We start from the raw sequence: 7,875 nt of genomic DNA, 5'->3' as shown, positions 1-7,875 counted from the left end.
TGTCATGGGGATCCTGCAGTTTTGAATCTAGCCTCTTCACTCATGCCAGCAGTTCACTGGTGAGGTAGACATTGGGGCAGCCTACCTCAAAGCCCTGGATCTGGACCTAAGTGGTAGCTAAGTTGGGCAGCCTGCTAGCTCTCCCACACCCACACTACCAGAGCCAGCTTTGCCACTGTCCTGGGTAGCTCAGCCAATGTTACAGTCAGCAAGAGGCAGACAGCTCTCCTGCTTTCATGACTTTAGGGGTGGCTCAACCACACCCATGCCAACTCTCAAGGCAGATGAGGGACCAGGCTGGCTCATTCCCACTCCCACTAACAGAGCCAGCTCTACTTTGCTGCCCAGGCAAAGTACAGGGCCTGCTCTCTTGAGTGCTATAGCCAGTGAGAGGTAGAGGCAGCTCTGCACAGCCCTTGGACATCAACATGGTCCAAGGCAGTAGCCCAGACCAGGAGTGTCCACACAGCCTTTGGTGGTAACATGGGCCACAGACATTGACACAAACCCCTGCTGTTGCATGGTCATGAACCCACAGACGTGGCTCTCAGCAGCAGCATGGCCTGTAACTTCACCATGGCCTTAGGTAGCAGTGTAGGCTGCTCACATCAGGCTACTTCTTTCCACCCCTGAGTTCCTGGTTCCATCTCTCTTCATAATGCTCAAACTGTTCAGCTTCTCTTTCTCTCCCATCTGTATACCTCACACTTGCACACACAACAGGCAAGCCTCTGTGTGTCTTCCACCTCTAATCCTCTCGTGTTTAATAAACCGGGTTCACTTGGTTGTTATGCTGTACTGACTAGTTTTGTGTCAACTTGACACAGGCTGGAGTTATCACAGAGAAAGGAGCTTCAGTTGAAAAAATGCCTCCATGAGATCCAGATGTAATGCATTTTCTCAGTTAGTGATCAAGGGGGAGGGCCCCTTGTGGGTCGTACCATCCCTGGGCTGGTAGTCTTAGGTTGTATAAGAAACATGCTGAGCAAGCCAGGGGAAGCAAGCCAGTAAAGAATATCTCTCCATGGCCTCTGCATCAGCTCCTGCTTTTTGACCTGACCTGCTTGAATTCCAGTCCTGACTTCTTTGGTGATAAACAGCAGTATGGAAGTGTAAGCTGAATAAACCCTTTCCTCCCCAACTTGCTTCTCAGTCATGATGTTTTGTTCAGGAATAGAAACCCTGACTAAGTCATATGCAAAAGAGAAAAAAACATAACAAGAAACCAGAACACAAGCCAGGTCCCCTAAACATTTCTGGAATTTTGACATCCTGGCCAGGATAAAATGTCATAAAACCAAAGACATTTCCTGCTTCTAGACAAGACAGAGCTGCCTGCCAAGGGCAAGAAGCATTTTCCAGGTCCTGCCCTACACTGCTCAACAAGTTTCTTTGATTTTCATCACCTGCAAAAGCTAAGCAAGCCTTGTACCGCTGAATTGCATGCCCTGTCCAAAACAAAATCAACGTTGCTAAAGTTACCATTGGTCATTCGATTCCAACAAGGAAGTTAATGAAATGCTCAGGGCTAGTGCCATAGAATCAAACAGTGTTTCCTGAGTATCCTGGGGGCTTTACTTGGGTATCTGTGTCTTGGGTTAGCCTAGCAATGAGTGATGATAAATACAGATGAGACATGAGTTTATTACCGAGCCCTTTCTGATGATAGGAAATGAAGCCACATGTCACCAAATCTTGAGTTTGCACTGTACATGTAGGTTTGAGCTACCTAGTGCTAGAAGACAAACTTAGGTTAGTTAAGTGGTTTTCTAGTACTGTGAAGAGACACCATGACCACAGCAACTCTTACAAAGGAAAGCATTTGACTGGGAGCTTGCTTATAGTTTCAGAGGCTTAGTCCATTATCATCATGGCAGGGAGCATGGCAGCACACTTGTCCTGATCTGCAGGCAGAGACAGACAGACAGACAGACAGACTAGGTATGGCATGGGCTTTTAAAACCTCAAAGCCCACCCTAATGGCATGCTTCCACTTCCTCAGACAAGGCCACATCTCCTAATCCTTCTAACCTTTCAAAAAGTCCCACTCCCTGTTGACTAAACATTCAACTTTGTGAGCCCACGGGGGCCATTCTTACTCAAACACCACAACTGGCTTTCTTTTCCTTTCTGGATTCAGGCAGAACTTCATTCCATGAAATACATTCCGTGTTTTAGTGGTATGAAGAGAAGATGTTGATTTTATCAACTGAAAAATATCAGAAGCAAAAGAAGTTATTGGTCATTCAAGACAAGAACAGAAAAATAACTGACTGGTTGACAGGGCCTTACCTTCCATTACCCGTTACTGCAGCCATTACTGCAGCCGAGAGAATTTCATTATCATATCAATTGACACAGACTTGTCTGGAAAACTTGGCCTTTGCTTCTGTGACCCTAATTTCTTGGAAGGTCAGATAAACAGCTTAGTTTCATCTTTACTGTGAGTGATTTCATTTTATTTTAGGCTGATCTATATGACTATGTGTGATCTTAGAAAGAAGCAATGACCTGTAATTTTTACTTAACCACCATAGAAAAGCATTTGACTACAGTTACTGCAGAGGAAAAGAAAAGATTGCGCGCGCGTGTGTGTGTGTGTGTGTGTGTGTGTGTGGTGTGAGTGTATGTGTATTTACACATGTATGAGCATATGTGTATGCCGATATTGTACATGCACAAGCTTGTAATGTTGAATGTCTCCCTAGATGGTTCTTAAAATTGTATTTTGAGGCAAGGTCTCTCACTTGTCTATTCTGGGTAGTGCAGTCAGCCAGCTTGTTCCAGGGATGCCTTGGCTCTGCCACTGGACCACAAGCAGCCACCATGCCTGCCTGGCCTGCTGTGGATGCTGAGAACTGGATCCCTTGTCTCCACACTGGCAGGGAAAGCATCTAACTCAATGAATCATCTCTTCAGGCCCCAAGAAAAGCAACTTCTTTTTTTTTAAAGATGTATTTTATTTATTTTTTAAGATTTGTTTATTCTTTCTTTAAAGATTTATTTATTTATTTATTTTTATATATGTGAGTACACTGTTGTTGTTTTCAGACACACCAGAAGAGGGCATCAGATCCCATTAAGATGGTATGAGCCACCACGTGATTGCTAGGAATTGAACTCAGGACCTGTGGAAGAGCAGTCAGTGCTCTTAACCACTGAGCCATCTTTTCAGCACTATTTATTCTTATGTATATACCTGCATGCATACTTGAGTGTCAGAAGAGAGCATCAGCTCACACTATAGATGGTCATGAGGCACCATGTGGTTGTTGGGAATTGAACTTGGCACCTTTGGAAGAATAGCTAGTGCTCTTAATCACTGAGCCATCTCTCCAGCCCTTAATTTCATTTTTTTAATCACATGTGTGTATGCTTTTGCAAGAAAGCACATGACTGAAAGTGCCAATGAGAACCAGAACTGAGAACCAGACCCTCTGAAGCTGAAGTGACAGGCAGTGGTGAGCCGCCTGACTTTTGTGTTAGGAACCAAACTCTCACCCTGCGTAAGAGCAGAACATGTTCTCCACCACTGAGCTCTCTCTCTCTCCAGCGCAGAAACTCCTTAGAGAATCTGAAACATCCTTTCCTCTCCCCGCCCTTTTCTCCTCTCCTCTCCTTTTCTTCTTCCTCCACCTTCTCTCCTCTCTTCTTCTTCCTTTCTTCCTCCTCTTCTTCCTCCTCTTCTCCTTCCTCCTCCTCCTTCTCTTCCTCCCCTTCCTCCTCTTCTCTCCTCTACTCTCTTTCCTTTTATTTTCTGACAGAAAGTTTCTGAGGACCGTTGAATTGACTGTGCACATTCAGACTTCACAAGGGGTTAGGATCTGAAGCCACCTTGATGCATCCTCAGACCTCCATGGCCCCTTGTCAAGCTTCCCTCTCTGCCACCATGGTTTCTTCTCCCTTGCCTGTCTTCCTCCACATAAACCTGAATCATCTGGCTGTCAGCTATGGTCTACATGTTTCAAGAACTTGTAGTCACTTGAAAATCATTACAAAATCCCTTAGTAAACATTTTAATTATTACTTTATGTGTATGGGTGTTTTGCCTGCATGTATGTCTGTGCACCACCTATGAGCCTGGTGCCCAACAGGCCAGAGGAGGATGTTCGATTCCCTGTAACTGGAGTTGCAGATGGTAGTGAGCAACTTGAGGGTGCTGTGAATCTAACCCCGAGCCTCCAGAAGAGCAGCAATCTTAGCTGCTGAGCCATCTCTCCAGCCCACTTAGAACAAGTTCTTACTCTAGCTGGTGAAACTCTATGGATAGTTTAATACTTTAAACAGATCTAAGAACTTGGCCTTTTCTTGCCACCAATTTGGCAGACTAGATTCCCACAGTCTTTCGAATCTCTGTGGAGTTCTGGGACTAAATCTCACGCAGAAACATGAAAGCAAAATGCCATATGAGTCTTCTGGAACATTTCCTTGAGGGAAGACAAAATGATGTGCTAGCTGGTGTTTCTCCTTTCATGAGCATAGGACCATATCCAAGGAGCTTGGGTCACTGGTGATTATAGCCCTAACCAGCCCACATCCTGGCTTCCTTCATGCTAATTTATGCAAATATTTTGGAACTTTCTATTCCTTGCAACTGAGCCTATATCTAATGTTCTTGTTCTCACTAAAAAGCCCAGGACATGGGTGAGATGGCTGAGCTGATCCCCTGCAGGGATCCAGAAAGGGGCCTGGGCAGAGCCAGCTAAGCACTCAGAAGATGTACATGATGCCAGATAACCTGGGTCTGAGTGAAGAGAAATACTAAGGCCCATCACAAAACTGGGAGTGGGTTGATGCCATACAATATAAGCCAAGGTAAGTTCAATTCCAGGGTGAAGGCTGTGAGCAGCTGGCTCCGGGCCAGGTCATCAGGTGCCCTGAGCTGAGGAAGTCAATTGCTCCACTAACAATTGAGAAAGCCTCCGTTATATTTTTAAGGGATCTGGTTAACGTGTTCCCTTGGCTACTTAGGGCTGTGATTTATAGACAGCAAAGTCACTTAGGATAATAAAACCCCCAGGCCTGGCAGCAAACTGCTGAGATTTTTCAAGAAGAAAGATACCATTTAAACATCTCAATCTGCTTTTCTCCGGTGAGTGATATCCTGAGGAAAAAGGCTTCAAAAGTATCTCCATCCGTCACACATTCAAGAAGAAAGATGAGAGAGATCGAGGGAGGAAATACTAGAAAAGCTGTGTTCATTTCAAACCTTTGACATTAGCAGAGACTGTGGCAGGTTTGTAAGAACTACAACTCCCAGCAGGCAGGGCACTACTGTTCTCCGTTATTTCTAAACACTATTAATTGACTGAGAAAATTTGGCTTAAATATCAATTGGTGTTTGTGGCCAGCCTGGGCTGCTACAGACCCTGATTGTTTTTTTTTTTTTTGTTGTTTTTTATTTTTTTTCTTTGTTTTGTTTTGTTTTTTAAAAGGAAAGGCTGAGTATAGTGATACACGCCTTTAATCCCCATACTCAGGAAACAGAGAGACGGCAGAGGCACAGGCAGAGGCAGAAGCAGAGGCAGAGGACCTCTGTGAGTGCAAGGCCAGCTTGGTCTACATGGTAACATCCAGGACAACCAGAAGTACATAGTGAGCTTCTGTCCTGATAAAGAGGAGCGGGGAGGAGGAGGAGGAGGAAGAGGAGGAAAAGAAGAGAAAAGGGTTAGGGAGAGGAAAGGAGAAGGAAGGAAGGAAAGAAAAGGGAAAGAAGCAATGAGAAAGGGAAGGGGAAGCAGAAAGAGAGGGAGGAGAGAGAGAGAGAGCTCATCTGAATGCATCTATTCTGTAATAGGAATATGTGTCATTTTAAAATAGCTTATCTTCTATACATTACACCCAGCTGGGCTGTGGTCTTTCTGTTCAACATCTTTTCTTTCCAAGTGAATAAAATCCCAAACTCTCAATATAACCTTTGTCCACAGAAGCGCCATGCTGACAATGACAGTGTCTCAAAGTAGCTGTGTTCCCCAGGTCACAGCACAGCAGGCACACACTCAGCCACAAAGGCCCCACACTTGAAAGCAGGGATTTAAGAGAGAAATCAGTTGTCCTCTGTGTCTACAAAGCACAAAAAAAAATCATAAATGGTGTTCCAAATTTGGAAACAGAGAAGCAAAACGGGTGTCCCATTCTCAGACAGCAGCAATTTCCAGTAAAAATCTTACTTACATAAACGTGAAATCTTAGAAATAAAGACCAGTTATGGGTGGTTTATTTCATGTGCTAATTGCCTGGGTTACAAGCACCCAAATAGCTGGTCACATGTGGACATGGGTGTGGATATAGAAATGTCTCCAGAAGAGATGAGCCTCTGATTTAGTTCCCTCCTTCTACTGTGGGTTCTGCTGTGTGTCCTGGAAGATGAACTTAGGTTGTCAGGTGCTGGCCCCTGTCTGCTTCTCCCCCTCAGGGTAGCCAAGCCTGTGGTGCATCAGGCTGAACTGGAGGAAGAGAAGCTCAGAAGGACCTGGGTACGTGCAGGCAGGATCTTGATCAACTGCAAGTGTGCACAGAACACGCACATCCTGGAACAGCTTCAGAGAACTGGTTCAGTTGACTGGGGGGAACAAAGGCTATTTAAACCTTTGGGGGTGGGTAGGAGCTATAGGCATATGTTTATCATTGGTCAGGGCCAGGGTTCTGGAAATGCCTCATTTGCACAGAGAGGAATACGTGACCTTATAAGACAAAAGGAAGTTTACCAGGCTATGTGAACTCCTCTGGTGGGGCAAAGATGGGGGTGGGGATGGGGGCACAGGACTACATATGCCAGGACATGTAGGCCCAGGAATGGAGTGGGAGAGATCCTACTCCTGTCAGTCTCAGGATGAGATTTTCAGGGTTTGGACAGGCTTCGACTCCACTCTTGCTCCAGGCCTGCTCCTTCTGGTACCACGGTTCTCTGACCCGCAGTCAGGTTTGAGTGGCAAGTGCTTCTATCCACTGAGCTATTTTACTGACCAGAGATGATGAACTGACTCTGAAGACAGACTTCAGACTGAGATCTGAAATGTGGCAGGAGACAGCCAGTGCAGGCCTGAATGGATGGAAGGAAGGTGGGGTGGGGGTGGGGTGATGAATCTCTTCTCTGCCGGAACTGGGCTGTCTCCTGACCTTCACACCCAGACTGGAGCTGCCCTGGTTCTCAGGCCTGGACTGGACTGGAGCTGAACCACTTGCTTTCCTGGATGAAGGTGGAGAGTTCCATCATCTGCAAAATGGAGATTTTAGAGCCATCTGCTCAGCCTCCATGATCACATGATCTGTCATGGCCTCTTATGATAAATCTCTATAGAGCTACATGTTGGCTTTATTTCTTTGAAGAATGCTGACTAATATACCAGCCAAAAGAAAAGTGAGGGCTAGTTCTTTAGTGCTTGTGTGGGAGTCAGCCTGAATCCCTTGCATTTGGCAGGTACTCAAAGAAGGCAGAGGAGTTAGAAAGCTTTGGAATAGAAGAGGGGGAAGGCATCAGTAATGTGCTGATTGGAGACCTTCCACATGGGAAACGGCAAGCAGGCCCCCAAAGACAGACAGACATCCACAGTCACTGGATAGTGGTGCATATTTTGATTTCTTGGGTTGATCCAAATTTAGGAGGAGAGACAAAATTAAGGAAGATCTTGGTTATCAATCATGCTCTGAGCATTTTGTGTCAATCCTTACAGAAGTGATTGTTTCGGTTTCTGGATTGGCGCCATGCAAGTCTGACACACAGCAGGCTGCTTTCCTGTGCTGCATCTTGGGGGATGATTTCCTGGACAGAAGGCTGCAGGTCATGGCTCAGACCTCTATTGTCTTACGGGCGCAGGCTGTTGTCCATGTGTATAGTCTACCTCTCATCTTTCAGACAGGTGCTGTCTCTCAGCA

The sequence above is a fragment of the Mus caroli genome, unplaced genomic scaffold, assembly GCF_978045245.1.
Source record: "Mus caroli unplaced genomic scaffold, Mus_caroli_1 scaffold_9, whole genome shotgun sequence".
NCBI lineage: Eukaryota > Metazoa > Chordata > Mammalia > Rodentia > Muridae > Mus > Mus caroli.
The sequence above is the reverse complement of the archived record's forward strand: the minus strand, read 5'-3'. Positions refer to the sequence as shown.